The sequence below is a fragment of the Pantherophis guttatus genome, chromosome 3, assembly GCF_059756535.1.
Source record: "Pantherophis guttatus breed Tessera chromosome 3, ASM5975653v1, whole genome shotgun sequence".
Lineage (NCBI taxonomy): Eukaryota > Metazoa > Chordata > Lepidosauria > Squamata > Colubridae > Pantherophis > Pantherophis guttatus.
In genome coordinates, this window is record NC_142065.1 from 62,132,537 (window position 1) to 62,149,169 (window position 16,633).

The following is a 16,633-nucleotide window of genomic DNA, read 5'->3' on the forward strand; positions in this document are numbered from 1 at the left end:
TTATTATCATACATTCTGGTTGTCAGGCACCCAAATTTTGATCACGTAACAGCAGGGATGCTGTGACAATCATAAGTGCAAAGACTGGTCATGTCACTTTTTAATGCTATTGTAACTTTGAATGTTCATTAAACTAAGGTTCACAAGTTGAGGATTACCTGTAATGTTCTAAAGCTGAGGTAATGTACTTGTGCAGTAGAGTTTATTATGCTTATACAAGGCAACACTTAACTTCCCTGACTGTGGCTGTATTTATATTCAAGCTGCATGAACTATATAACATGAGAAGGGGAAAGAATAATTTTTGCAAATGCACTAAAAGCAATTTAAAGGATCAAGTAACTAGCTTGCTTTTTTCAGAGTTTCTGTGCATCGAGATGGTTGAATCAAAGTCTAATTTACCAGACAACAGAAGATGAATTCTGAAAATAGACACAAGATTGTCTGCATCAGAATTGGCCCATGTATGAATATTAAAGGCTGCACCAAGTAGTTTGTGAGAAGATGTAATCCTGATTGCATGACTTTTCACCACGGAAGTGTGAAGTAAGATTGTTAACTGGTGTGTGAAGTATTTTGTTTCATAAATACGGTGTTCTAGTTACAGAAACAAAAATAGAAACCAGCAAACTAGTTATTCTTCGGAAGGCAGCTGTGCATTGAGTGTAAAACATTTACTGTGTGGCTTTTTTTAATGAAAAATAAAATTGCAAAATAAGAGATGAATTCAAATCCCTATATTGAGCGTGCCTACAGTCATTCTACATTTATGTCAATGTATAAGTGTATCTGATCCTATTGTCACATAGGCATGGTAGGCAAAAGTGATAGCCATGAGTCAAGTCATTTAGATAAACTAGAACCCAGAAAAATATATAATCCAAAATTCACAGGTTTTAAACTTGGATTTGATAAGAAGTACCAATAACAACCAAATTAGTAATACTAATGATGAGAAAAGACCTTTTTAGAACTTAGAAGCATGAGAAGGGAGGCATATGCAGAGTTGTTATGAAATAAACATAACAAAAATACAAGGAATCAATAGAAACACGGGGATGTATTTCCCAAAATACGGGAAAACTAGAAGAACAACTAAGCGTAGACATTGGTGGCTGCTAAAAAGAATACGTGAGTACCCTGTGGTGTAAGCACTTCTATTGGGAGGCCTGCCAATTAGACTTTATGCCATTTCTAGAGTCAACTACTTAGCTAACAAAGAAAAGGAAAGTAGATTTAACAACTACCAGCTTGCACAATTAGACAGCCAATCCTCTAAACCAGGGGTATCCAACCTTCACATATTTTAAGAGTTGTGGATTTCACCTCCCAGAATTTTCCAGCCAATATAGCTCGCTGGTGGAATTCTGGGAGTTGAAGTCCACAACTCTTAAAAGTTGCCAAGGTTCGACACTTGTGCTCTAAATAATTCTTATGCAAATCAGAAGAAGAAAAAACAGCAATAGATGTGCTGCCCTAAGCATAGTAGGGTTGGTTCATTTTTCTCTCCTAAAACTTTTAACCCTACAATATTTTTTTTGAGTTGATAGAAGTGGTAAACTATATGTGTGATCTACAAAGTCCATGAAAAAATGGGATAATTGAATGTTATTTTTAACTTCCTTTACATCATATCTGTCTACAGAAAGCGGTACTTTATCTTGAAATTTATTTGCTGTATATATATTTATTTTTTCCTCTTAAAAAAATAAAACGTATGTCCATGTTTTTCTCAAGTCTTTTCCTATGCACCTCATAAAACTACTTTAGTAGCCAAAAAAATGGAACAGTGTGTTAGATGATTGTGTGGTAATATTCAGAACGTTTGGTAAAGATAATACAGGTAGTCTTTGACTTACAACAGTTCATTCAGTGAGCATTCGAAGTTACAACAGTATTGGAAAAAGTGACAACCATTTTTCATACTTATGACCATTGTAGCATGCCCATGGACAAGTGATCAAAATTCAGATGCTTGGCAAATGACTCATATTTATAATGGTTGCGTGTCCCAGTGTCATGTGATCACCTTTTGTAACCTGATAAGCAAAATCAAGGGGGAAGCCAGATTTACTAATACCTGCAGTGATTCATTTATCAAGTGTGGCAAGAAAGGTGGTAAAATCGGGCAAAACTCACTTAACAAATGTTTCACTTAACATCAGAAATTTTGGGCTCAATTGTGGTTGTAAGTCAAGAATTACCTGAACATTTTTTTTTTTTTTTTTTTGCAAGATACCTGCCATATTTGTAAGAATAATTATTTTCATGTTAGGAAATAAAGTTTTCTTTCCACTGTTCAAGGCTTTATTAAATAACATTATTTGTTGCATTGTAGAGAAAAATATGTTGTACGTAACTAGTGAAATGTTGATGTGAGAGGCTTTTCATAAAATAGAAACATCCTTTTTAAAGTGCCAGTACTCATAAGACCATTGGAAGTGGAAGACTGCATTTTTGCTCATAAATCTGGCTAATGTTTTTTACATAGAAGAAATAAAATAGAACTGGATTAACTGTACTAACAATGGTCAATGTTCTAAGTAGTACTTCCCAACTAACTTGATTTCCTTATTCTGTAGATGTCATTGAAAGTTGAATTTTTTTTCCATCCTCTTGTTTGCAGATTTTCATGCTTGTAGTCAATTTTTACAAAAAAAAAAAAAAAAATTACATGCACAGCATTCCAGGACCTCACAATCAGCTAGGAGAAAGATGAGAAGGTCAGTTATACACTATATACTATATTTCTCATTTCAGCTCATATTTTCAAATCATTTTCTTTCCTCCCCCCATTGCTGTTCCTTTCTTTATCATCATGCCTCATGAAGACTACAGGGGAAACTTTAAAAAAATTCACACTATTTTGTTTTCCTTAAATTGTCCTATTATAGATTAGAGGAACCTTCCAATATTGGGGATCTGTGCACAAAAAAATATAGATCTGTAAATTTACTAATATTTAATGTTCACTATAAAGTATGTTTAATTATCAATAACTATATTCACATCATTCAGGACAATATTGATATAATATTTTACTTGAGATGTAAATAACTTGTGATATTTGGGAAAACCATTAGTAATTTGAAATTATCAAATTCTCCATTTATTTCTTAAAATATTTTGAGATTCTAATTTTAAGTTATGAAAATACTTTGCGACTTCCTGCTATTACCAATCAATTACCAATCAAAAAGTCGTGCCTTCTTAGCTTTTTTATAAAAAATCTCAAGATTGAATCTAAAAGTTCACTTCTTATAGTAGAGGAATGCGTTTTAAATGGTACCATTTTAAAAGTACCGTTTGCAAAAGGGAGGGACATTTTGATTGTGGACAAGGAATATCCAACCACTACTTTACATCTTACAGTTTGCCAAGATGTTAATATTCAAAATTATGATGTGTTATCATCGCTACTTGACCAGTTTATTTTTTCAAACATTTAAGTAAGCTAATAAAGCAACGTTTCATTTTGCAAAAGTGCTGATTCTGTGTAAGCAGCATTTATTTAAACAACTCTAGCCCATAGCTATGATAAATTATTAGTAGAATATTTTAAAAAGATGTGGTACAGGACCCACCAATCAGCCTTAAACTTTGCATTAAATGCATATATTTCCGAGAAGACATCACAACTCACCAGGTTTAAATGAATTTTTTAAAGTTCCTATTAACTTTTAAATTAGCCTTAGAAGATTGCTGAACAAAAGGTAACTGTACTGTCCTTTCTTATCTCTGGCATTGTTGTCTAACTGTTATGGCCCGTCAGTGGCCTGTGCAGCTAGTAGCTAATTCCGACAGCGAGGAGGCTGGTGTGGTGTTGCGCCAGCAGCCTGTGCAGCTGGCACTCAAGTCAGACAATGAGGAGGCTGGAGAAGATGTGGTGCCAGAGGCGGGGATTCAGCCAGGGCCTTCAGAACTTCCAGAAGCTCCCATAAATGAAGAGGGGGAGCCTCTTCTCGATGCATGGGCGCACAGAGCTGCCAAAAGGCAGGAGTGGGTCCTCAGGAGGAGGTCTCCTCGAGAGTAAGGCTTGGAGCTAATTGGCCACTTAGCCTATTTAAGGAAGGACGACGACTGAAGCAATTTGCAGGGAACAACTTCATTCACTCTTCTTTGCATCTGGATCTTAGTTCTCTTATCAGTTTCCTGAAAATTGCTTCTGGGCTTTCTGCCAACCATAGTAAGATTACAATTATTTATTCTTTGGATTCTTGTAGGCTGTTAAGAAAGTTAATTAACAGCCTTTGTTTGAAATAGACTGATTTTAGTAAACTAAGATTTGTACAGACTTTGTGTGTGCTGCATTCTTTGGGGTCCGTAGCTGGGGCAGAACACTAACCAACTTCTCTATTTAATGAGTTCTAGTTTATTTCAGCTAAACAGATAACCATTATTAATTATTACTGACAAGTTAACTGCTACAGTCTATCTCTGCTCTTCATTTTTGCTAAATATTACTGATCCTGATACTGTCTTCAGCTGACATCTTTTTCTGGTAAGAAGGCTTATTATGATACATAATTATGTCAGTAATTCAGTTATTTATGTTTAAATGTGTTAGTTGAATGCTACCAAGTTATTGATATTTTTAAAACGGAAAGTACATCCTCAGCTATATTAGATTTTCTTCAAATGTTTACCTTTTACCCACTTCATTGGAATTTCCTATCTTCATTTGGTTTCTCTTCCATACCATTTTCACGTCAGATTTTTCTATTCTAATCATTTTTCAATCATTTAAATAGAATAGAATATAATTTTTTTTTATTGGCAAAGTGTGATTGGACACACAAGGAATTTGTCTTGTTGCATATGCTCTCAGTGTACATAAAAGAAAAAATATGTTCACCAAGAATCATGAGATACAACACTTAATGATAGTCATAGGGTACAAATAAGCAATCAGGAAACTATCAATATACATCATAAGGATACAAGCAACAAAGTTACAGTTATATAGTCATAAGTGGAAAGAGTTGGGTGATGGGAACGATGAGAAGATTAATAGTGCAGACTTAGTAAATAGTTTGACAGTGTTGAGGGAATTACTTGTTTAGCAGAGTGATGGCGTTCAGGAAAAAACTGTTCTTGTGTCTAGTTGTTCTGGTGTGCAGTGCTCTATAGCGTCGTTTTGAGGGTAGGAGTTGAAAAAGTTTATGTCCAGGATGTGAGGGGTCTGTAGATATTTTCACAGCCCTCTTTTTGACTCATGCAGTATACAGGTCCTCAGTGGAAGGCAGGTTGGTAGCCATTGTTTTTTCTGCAGTTCTAATTATCCCTTGAAGTCTGTGTCTGTCTTGTTGGGTTGCAGAACCAAACCAGACAATTATAGAGGTGCAGATGACATACTCATTAATTCCTCTCTAGAATTGTATCAGCAGCTCCAACATATATTGAACTGTTATTAGTGATAATGATGTGTTGTGACAATGTAAGTTGCTACACTGAATTGTGTAAAATGTATGTAAATGTATTAAAGGGTAGCTTATTTAAAAATGACACAATAATTTAAGAAGTATCATTAAGTAGAATAATGCAGTACAGGCAGTCCTTGACTTACGACCACAATTGAGTCCAAAATTTCCGTTGCTAAGCCAGACAGTTAATAAGTGAGTTGCACCCATTTTACAGACTTTCTTTGCTACAGTTAAGCAAATCACTGCAGTTGTAACCTGATCATGCAGTCATTAAGCGAATCTGGACCTCCCACACTGACTTTGCTTTGCAGGGCAACTGTCATAAACACATGCTAATTGCCAAGCGCCCAAATTTTGATCACATGATCATGGCAATGCTGCAACGGTCCGAAGTGTGAAACCAGTCATAAGTCATTTTTTTCAGTGCTGTGTAACTTTGAAAGGTCACCAAACAAGAGGTTGTGAGTAGATACCTGTAGTACTTTCTGCCCCCGAAGATGTGTTTGTAACATTTTTTTGAGATGAAAGTTGCAATTTAATGTTATACTTTCTTTAATATATTGAGTGTGGGCTGCTGCTTCTGATAAGATGGTGTGGCAGAATAGCTTCAAAAAGTTTGAAAGAACATTCATATTTTATACAGAAAGCAAACAATCTCTTTTTGGGGGGGGGGGTTGAGTGATGTCTAGGAGATGAAAATTTGTGGAAAACATGTAAAGTTTTAGACTTCTATTTTACTATGCATTATTAAAAAGTAATTAAATTTCTTAGCAACCTTCTTCATAGCAACATCTGAAAAAGCCTAATGTTCCAACTGAAAATATGGCACTTATTTTACAAGTGAGTTTCAGATTTATAACAGTATTTTGAGTCCTGAAGGCATGATTAAATTTATTTACTCATTAAAATAAATACTAAAAAAACAAATTTTGCATTTAAAATGTGTGTGCGCGTGTGTGTGTGTGTGGTTGTTTGAGTTTTAAATCTCAGTATGAGACTTTTTAATTTTGCAGGATAAGGATTCTGTCACAAATATATAGTTTCACCCACTCATCACCATCTGCTGTGGAGAATTAAATGTACAACTAAAAAATGAAATGCTACAGCGTTGATGTAAAAAGGTCTTTGTTTGAATTTAAACAAGGCTGTGGAAATCAGCAAACATATTGTAAAATATCATAAAAACAACAACAAATGTGTTCATCTCTGGGTCATCTAACTATGCTTTTTTCTGTACAGTACTGGATCAACTGCACTTCTTATTACACTTCAATGTGTAATAAACTTGTATCAGCATCTTAAATCCATTTTTTGCCAAAGCTTTCAAATGGTACTTTCAAATATGACAAATTACTCTATGAATGCCTCAGCCATGTTAAATAGAATTAAGAAGGTAATCTTAACATTTGCAGTTTTAGCATCAAAATAATAAAATTTCTCACTTACCGTATTTTCCGGCGTATAAGACGACTTTTTAACACATGAAAATCTTCTCAAAAGTCGGGGGTCGTCTTATACGCCGGGTGTAGTTCTCCTGTAACCAGGCTGACGAGCCTTAAATGGCTCTGGCGATCCCAGCTGAGTTCCCTGCAACTCAGCTGGGATCGCCAGAAACCACGTAAAAGGGAAAAAGTTTTTTCCCTTTTACTCTGAGGATCCCAGCTCTGACGATCCCAGCTGAGTTCCCTGCAACTCAGTTGGGATCGCCAGAAACCACGTAAAAGGGAAAAAGTTTTTTCCCTTTTACTCTGAGGATCCCAGCTCTGAGGATCCCAGCTGAGTTCCCTGCAACTCAGTTGGGATCGCCAGAAACCACGTAAAAGGGAAAAAGTTTTTTCCCTTTTACTCTGAGGATCCCAGCTCTGACGATCCCAGCTGAGTTCCCTGCAACTCAGCTGGGATCGCCAGAACCATGGCTCTGACGGTCCCAGTTCTGACGGTCGATCCCATCCCAGCTGAGTTCCCTGCAACTCAGCTGGGATGGCCAGAGCCATGTAAAAGGGAAAAAGTTTTCCCCCTCCAGCTTGCTTACCTCAGCTGCTAATCGCAACGCTTGCCTTGCTTTGCTTGCTTGAATCTATTCAGGCAAGCAAGCAACTCCCTGCCTGCAATCAAGCAAGGAGTTAGTTGTGGACTTCAACTCCCAGAATTCCTCAGCCAGCAAAGCAAAGCTGGCTGAGGAATTCTGGGAGTTGAAGTCTACAAGTCTTAAAGTTGCCAAGGTTGGAGACCCCTGTTCTATTGGGTAAGATTTTTCCCCTTTGGGAGCTTTAAAAAAAATAGTCAATTGGGTTTTTTTTAGTTGTTCTTTTTTAGACCTAGCCATTTAGGAAGCCGTTTAGGAAGTTTTAAATTTAGCTTTCATATAAAAATTAAAATAAAATAAAATAAAATAATATTTGTGCAGCTTTCTGAGATTTAGTGTGTTTCTGTAGTGTTTCACTCCAACTACACAAACACACAAAATCTCACAAAGCTGTATGTGGAATTTTGTGTGTGTAAAGTGTGAAAGTTGGTTTTTTGGACTTTTTGTGGCTGTGTGAGGTTCCTGCTTGTTGCAGGGGCCATTTTGGGTCTAGCACAGCTGCTTTTACATTGTGGGTGAGCCAGTTGTGTTGTGTTGTGTGCGTTTAGAGTGTGAAAGTTTTTTGGGGGGGCTTTTTGTGGCTGTGTGAGGTTCCTGCTTGTTACAGGGGCCATTTTGGGTCTAGCACAGCTGCTTTTACATTGTAGGTGAGCCAGTTGATGTTTTTTTAATTTTTATTTGGTGTGCATTGGAAGAGGGGCAGTCTTATATGGCAAGTATAGCCCAAACCCTATATTTTAACAGGAAAAGTTGAGGGTCGTCTTATATGCCCAGTCGTCTTATACGCCGGAAAATACGGTACTTGGAATATTACTGAAATACAAGTGGTGGTCATTATTTATAGTTTCACATATCAGCAATTGATAAATAGAATACATATCTTGATATATACGTTATGGTAATACTCTTATTAAGTAAGGTTAATGCCCTTATCTTTTGTTACCTTATGAACCTATAGCTGCAAATGGGCTTCTGCACAGATACAAATTTAGTGTTTTTTAAGGGCTAAGAATCTGCAGAATGCGTCAATATTTGCACCTCCTCATTTAGTTATGGTAGATCTTACCAAGTCAGTCTTCTTGTGATACTGCATGCAACTTCCTTGTAGCAGTGACCTTTGGAGGGAATGACTTGATACTGGTGGTTCTTCCACAACCTTAGTGGAAGGGCACCTTGACCATCTGGCTGGTTATTAGTGCTACCCGCCCCACCCCCCAAGAGATCATGATAAGCTATGGAAGAGACATATATAATTATTTCAGTCAGAGGGAAACACATAAGAGATGTAACTTGAAAATGCAAGATGCAAGTACGAATAAAGCCAAATAAAGTATTATTTTTCAAAAGGTAGAACAAAATAGAGCACTTCTTTTAATTAACTATTATTCAGTCTCTTCCAGTAATTTACTGCAAATAACTAGTTTTGCTTAACTGTGTTATACTACATATTATCTCCCATTATATGCTGTGCTACTTAAAATAATAACGCTATTAAAGTTCTTTGGTCTACTGATAAAGGCACCAGGCTAGAGACAGTGATTTCTAATCCCACCTTAGCCATGAAAGCCGATTTTGGGCCATTCATTCTCTCTCAGCCCAATTCACCTTGCAGGGTTGTTGTGGGGAAAATAGGAAGAGAAAGGTTCACTGCCTTGAGTTATTTATAAAAATAATAAAGGTGGGGTAAAAATATATAATGTAATATAAAGTTATGTAATGTTATGTAATATATAAATAAAATAATATATTTATTTATTTTATTTATTTTATTTTATTTTTGAATTTGTATACCGCCCTTCTCCCTGAGGACTCAGGGCAGTGAACAGCCAAATAAAAACATCAAATACAAATATTAAAATACAGTTAAAATATATATATAAATTTGGCCCCATTAATTAAAACAATAAACAAAACAATTAAAAACACTTAAAAAGAATTAGGCCAGCCCGGCTTGTTGGAAAAGGAAGGTTTTAAGGGCACGGCGGAAGGCACTGAGGTCATGGATTCTCCTTATCTCAGGGGGCAACTGATTCCAGAGGGTGGGAGCCCCCACAGAGAAGGCCCTCCCCCTGGGGGTCACCAGCCTGCATTGTTTGGTTGATGGCACTCCGAGGAGGCCCTCTCTGTGGGAGCGCACGGGTCGATGGGAGGTCGTCGGTGGCAGCAGGCGGTCTCGGAGATAGCTAGGCCCTATGCCATGGAGCGCTTTAAAGGTGATAACCAACACCTTGAAGCGCACCCGGAAGACCACTGGGAGCCAGTGCAGCTCGCGCAGGATATAAAATATAAAATTTATATAATTAAAATAACATTAATATAATATAATAAAACATTAATATAATATAATATAATATATAACATTAATATAATTAATATAATATAATTAATATAATATAATATAATATAATATAATATAATATAATATAATATAATATAATATAATATAATATAATATAATATAATATAATATAATATATTTAACAGGAATTAATTCCAAGATTGGATATGTTCAAACAGTCTAGACTGTCACTTCTCAGGGATGCTTTAATTTGTATTTCTCCACTAAACAGAAAGTCCATTAGCTGACCTAATAGCCCCTTTCACTCAGTAATTCTATGGGAAAAGCTGCCATATTATTTTAAAACTTTATTCAAATGCCGAGCAGGCCTTTGATTTGCTATAGGGAAGCAGCTGTCTGTTCCTTTTGTGCTAAAATCACTATTTTAGAAAATAAGGCTGCCCAGTTTTATACATTACATGGTGAAACTCATTACCGGTCACTGAATGAGTATATACTTGACAGGGACTTTGAGCCTGTTTCAGCCCTCTGGGTCAGCATACCAAGTAATGAATGTCTGAGACACTAATAAGTTTGTACATGAGTACATAGAATATTTCATAAGATTTGTATTTATTTATTAACAATATTTATAGCCAAATCATTATTCAGATGCTTTTGTAACCAGTTAGAGCCGATAAGAATGAGACAGAGCTATAAAACTAAATAATAAATCACTCAGTAATAAACAAGCAATACTAACAGAGTGACACGTCAGGGACAAGAGGCACACTCCGACTGTGATTGCTAAGTCCAAGTGAATGAAAAACTAGCCTGAAATGAAATGAAAAACTAGTACCGTGGGAAAAAAGATTTTTGGCGGTAGGTTTTGCGACATCAAGTTCAGAATTCCCACAAGAGGGAAAGCTTTCTCCAATATCCCTGTAGATAAAATATTTCCCTCAGCTATGGAATGTTGACATTAGAGCAGATATATTTTGGGAGAAGCACTCCCTTAGCTTTCAGAGTACAAAACCATGAAACATCTTTATTACTGTAGAACCTTGACATTCAACTAATAACATATCCCCAGTCAAGGTTCAGTTAAGGGCTGGAGAACTTGGAGAATTTACCTGAATGGAAGAACAGGAATGCAGAGAGTATAAACAAGCATCCATTATCAACAGATTCTAGGCTATAGCTCTACAAGCTCTGGGACTGAATTTCTGTATATAGAACCATAGTTGTGTTCCTGAGTTTTTTAGATATGACATGGCAAGCAGATAAAATGCAGCTTTTTTCACTCCATGTAATAGTTGTGATTGAGGAATTTCTATTGTACAAATGGATGAGGGTTTTTAAAAAATTTCTTAAAGAGAATTTACTGAAATTTCTCAAAGTCCATCATAAATATTTTTTAATATATTATATTTTTTAATACATAAATCTTTTTAATATAATATATAAGGGGAAAAAATCTGGAAGATTCTCTGTTTCCAAATAATTTGAAGTATATGGGAACAACTGAGGTAAGGATCCTAGTTTTGTTCCTGTGAATTATTTGACCTACATTTGACCTACATTGGGGAATAAGGGAGAAGATATAGGAGGAAAAACATGACTGGAGAAAAATAGACAGAAAGCACATGCCCATCTCCTCTCACGTGAAGAATTACAGTATCTGTATCTACAGTATCTAAAAGTGAAAAGGAAAAGATCGCCTTTTATAATCCAATTCCATTTCTCTATTTTGAGAATGTATTAAAACTTTGAAACTATGCCACCTTGCTAAACAAAAAACAAAAAAAATCTCATCCACTCTTTCAGGTATTGTGTTCATTCTTTCAGATGGGGGACTCTTGCAAGATACAGTGGGACTTTCTTTTCACCGATACTACTACTTTAATCCCTCTGTAATCTACATAATTTTATTTTTTTCAGTTTGTATCATGTTGTACATTTATTTATTTATTTATTTTTATTTATTATTTTTTCTTTTATACCGCCCTTCTCCCGAAGGACTCTGGGCGGTGAACAGCCAAGGTTAAAATACATACAGTATGAAAATTAAAATATTTTTAAAAATAATTAAATCAATTTGGCTACCCAATTAATTGGCTTAATTAATTAAAATCTTAAGCCAGCCCGGCTCGCTGAAACAAGAAAGTCTTCGGAGCTCGACGGAAAGTACGGAGGTCCGGGATCAGTCGTATCCCTAGGGGTAGTTCGTTCCAGAGGGCGGGTGCCCCCACAGAGAAGGCTCTCCCCCTGGGGGGTCGCCAGTCGACATTGCTTGACCGACAGCACACTGAGGAGACCCTCTCTGTGGGAGCGTATTGGACATATTAAATGGGAAGAGATTAGACTGTAACATCCTAATGCTCATGTCATCATTTATCTCATCTCATCTCTGCTGCCTGCTCCCACCACCCCACTGCTTTTCTCTTCATTACCATGGCCAGCTAATTTGCTTAGAAAAATTGAGAATGCTGGAACAGACAGTGAACCAGCTCAGTCCAAAAGTACAAATATAGAATAAGACAAAGCAGCACAAAGTCAAAGCAAACTCCACAAAAAGACCAGATATCCAACATCATGGATGCAAAATAGCAGCTACATTGGCCAAAAGCTAATTTAAAACTAGTGTTGGTACTGAAAAATTGGGGAAAACAGAGCCTCTTAACTTCTTGTGACCTATGCAAGTCAGCTAAAAATTTTGCATGCCTATTCTAGAATACCTCTGATCATAAAGAAGGTAATTTTTCAACTGAATACATCTTCGGAAGAGTCAGTCTTCATCTTGTGAATCACGTGGTATTTTCTTAACATGAGAGTTTAAAGCAATTCCAGATATAGAACCAAGTCTCAAAACCAGCTGTTTTCCTCAGACATCTAATCTTCAGTGAAAATTCCTCTTATGACAGCAAGAGCTGTCGTACCACTGTTCCAAAGGAATTCATAGGTTTATAAAAGCATTATCCAGTATAGCACCATGTAAGCATAAACCACCTTAAATAATATCAAATACATTTCACTGCCTAAGTATTATAAGACAATCATTCTGTTCACTGAAACTATTCTGGGTGTTTTGGGTTTTTTTTTTAATTTCCTTGGGGAAAAAAATCTTCTTTTCACTCTGCCTTAATCTGAAATGGGAACATTACACTTTCGCAAGCATTTCAAGGAATTTATACAAAGTCTCTGCCATAATTACCATGCTTTCAAAAAGTGATATAATGGCCATGGTATTTTATTTATTTGCCTTTTTATATACCCTTTTAGCTTACCTTTTGGGACCCTCATAGTTAAAATAATGTGAAACAGCACAAAAAATAGTATGAAAGAAGCATCAGGTAAAAAGAAAGTCAGCATGAGTAAAATAAATTAAGCCATTAGGGACATTTAAAAGAAATGAGATCAACTGGCACTACCCATTATACATCACTACTAAAATATTTCTCTCATCTCTTTACAGGTAAGGCAAGCAGCTTATGCATATAGAAACAAAGAACAAAGCGCTTGCTCGCTCTCTCCTCCCTCCCTCCCCCCTTCTCTCTCACACACAGAAACTACTCTTTTCTATGCAGACAACAAGCAGGACCTATAGCTGCAGAAACAATCTGAGAAATTTTAGGTAGGTATTAGATGGTAGAAGTGCCTGGGAAAGTGGAGTATTTTGAGTATTTAGAATTGAAATTCTATCAAAATAGAAGATGACAAGGAGCAAAATTTGGGAAGCTTTATGCCAGGGAAGGGATGTGCAGACTAGTGTTTTGCTCATCAGTAAGTTACTGAGAAATGAGGAAAACATGTTAAAGTAAACTTCTTACATCTTTGGCATGTCTTACATGGATATGGCATTGAAGACTGGAGACTTTATTCAGTAAGAGCAGTATATGATGGAAGGAAGGTGTGAGAATAAATGCAATTAAATATATATATAAATTCATATTGGAGACAAGGTAAGAAAGAAAGGCAATGTATTAAATAATGTATAGATGGTCATGCAAGCAAGGATGGTTTGTGAGAAGAAGGTATGGAGTTGTAAATTGTATTGGTATAAAATACATTGAACTTCTGATTTTATGCCATCAATGTCTTTGACATGGCATTTCTTTATCCCTTTCTGCAATTTGCAAAATGGATTCACTAGGAATCCAGTGTTATGAATGCTAATCCTACTATTATAAGGTTACAGTAATAGAATCTTGAAAGTTTGAACATGCTTTTCCCCATCCCCTCTTTACAGACATGAGACTAAGGAAGGTCAAATTTGAGATGCTTTCTGAAATTACATTTCTGCCCGAGACTCAGATGTCTTTTATCTGACTCTTGACTGTGGCTCTTCCTCCTGGTCCTCAAAAATATTCCTACTGCCTATTATAATATACATCCTAATCTGAAACACAGGTGAAAAGGGTCCAGATAATCAATTTTTCACCAGGGCCTTCTGAAGCTGTAAACTTACAACCACCTCAGCAGCCTTCCCTAGGAATGGAGGAAGACAAGATAAAAATTGTGCTGTTGGATCCAGAGATGGTTTCAGATCACCACCTTTTTAAGAGCCAACAGAACCACCTCATCGTTTTCATCACCAGCTGATTGGAACCACACCTTATCTCAGAAAACCCTGGAGAGCTATGAATCTAATACACAGGTGGTTTCATTTAACAGCCCCAAGGACCCTGTCCACGTCTTCAGGACCAACTACACTAGAGTCGGCCTAAATCAATTTCAGAAGACCTGCATAGGCAAAGTCCAACTTGGAATCAATCCAAGCAATTTTATCTGATGGATGCATCATTCAATGCTTATGCAAGCAGGCCTGCATAAGTTCCTTTGGTCCTTCCCTCTGTTATGATAGTTATATCAACAGAAAACACAGGGGCACAAGTTGTTATATTTTAAACTATAACCATTTGTATAGAGATCTAAAGAATACCTGTAAAATTTATAAAGGTGAGAGCCACACCGATAAATTGACTGTGGTGTATCTCACGAGGGTATTTAACAGGCCACATGCTGTGCTGATACATTCTGAAGTATTAATGATTGCACATTTGATAATATCTTTTGACCATGGTTCTTTCAAACGCTTTCCCTTAAAAGAAAGTAACAACTAAAAGTACATTAAATACATTAAGAGAATTTACTGATCTGTGAATATGCAGTTTATTTCTTTTGTACATTAGAATTAAGGCTCGTGGAAGAGCTCTGACTTATCGGGTGCCTGAAAAGACTTGTCCTGCCTTTTTTTTAAAGTCCATTGATTTGTTTATTTCAGTGTTTTTTTTAACGACACAAGCTAGAGAATCTGAATGGTGTGCAACAATATTAAAAAGGCATTCTTGAATGCCTAAAGTAAAGGGGCCAGGTACAGGTAGTCCTCAATTTACGGCCATAATTGAGCCCAAAATTTCTGTTGTTAAGTGAGACATTTGTTGTGATTTTCATTCTTGCTTCAGTTGTTAAGCTTCCCCATTGACTTTCCTTGTCAGAAGGTAGCAAAAGATGATCATATCACCTTGGGACACAGCAACGGTCATAAATATGAACCAGTTGCCAAACACCTGAATTTTGATTCCATGACCATGGGGATGCTGCAAAGGTCATAATTGAAAAATAGTCATAACTCACTTTTTTCAGTGCTGTTGTAACTTTGAATGGTCACTAAAAGAAGTGTTGTAAGTCAAGGACTACCTGTATACTTCTGGCATCTGTTCTGCAATGTGGGGACAATCACCAAGATGGAATTTTGATCCATGTTCCTCCTTTCTCCTGTTAGATGGGACCTTCAGTATACCATTTATAGTTGCCCAATATGGCAGGCAGGCAGTCCCATAGATGTTAAGGAGGTTTCTTGTAGTTATAACCAGGGAAGGGTCATATCTTCCTAATGTATCTGCCTCTACTACCCTTTTTTTCCTGCTAAAAGTCTCTCAAAGCTGCAGATTTGCAAATTCAATGTACAATAAAGGATTTAAAAGTAGAATAAACTTTTTTTTAAATAAAGTATTCAGTCTGGAGTGTCTATGCAAGAGGATAGTATTCTCTGCAACTCCCTTTTTACAACCCTGTAATCCTGAATTGCATAAAAATAATACCAACTTCACTTCCACCTGCAAGGCATTCAACTTTAGGAGTGAATAAGAATGCTATTGGAAAAGAGTGCTTTGAGATAACAGAAACTTCATGTGGAATTTTGTCTTTGGAAGTGAAGTATTATAAAACTCACTAGCATACACAAGCACTTTCCTCAGGTTATTTAGACAACTTGCATATTTTGATCATTGAAATTGTTAAAGAAAGGAGACAATAGCATATATGATGTCTGTATATTCAAAAATCTGGAGCATGCCTTCATAAAGCTATCTTTCTCAGGTTGGCATACTTCAGATAGGAATACAAGAAATTGTGGGTGTTACATTCTAGCATACAGTGTACGCTACCCTGTGAAACCTATCTGCCTTCAAAATAAAAGGCATAGATTCTGGTATTAAGCCAAAATATGCTTCTTATACAGAGTTCCTTTATGTTCTAAGGTACTTGTAAAACAAAATCTCTGAAAAATAGGAACAAAAGTTGAAATAAGTTATTTTTTCTCAAAGGTAGGCACTCAGCTGAGGTGGATTTGCCCAAACTCAAGTACTGAAATGGAGCACATTGTCATCACAATATAGTGAAGTATATCTCCTCCATCCAGGCCTACTTCCTATTTAGTTGGTATAAACCATAAATAAGACAATTAAGTTATAACTTCTTCATCCTTTAATTAACTCTGAAGCTTCAGCATAAAAGCCACGTTCATATGACATGCTTAAAATAAGCACCAGCAAATACGTGTGC

The 16,633-nt window shown here is 36.3% G+C and overlaps 1 long non-coding RNA gene across 1 annotated transcript in view; it reads right to left on the minus strand.

Annotated features, from left to right (window-relative positions):
• Positions 1–2,283: 2,283 nt before the first annotated feature.
• The window catches only part of LOC117664206 (uncharacterized), a 49,068-nt gene continuing 34,718 nt past the window's right edge, over positions 2,284–16,633 (minus strand). Inside the window, exon 5 of the long non-coding RNA XR_004590962.3 lies at positions 2,284–2,704. This is a non-coding gene — a long non-coding RNA (uncharacterized LOC117664206). The remainder of the gene's footprint in view (positions 2,705–16,633) is intronic.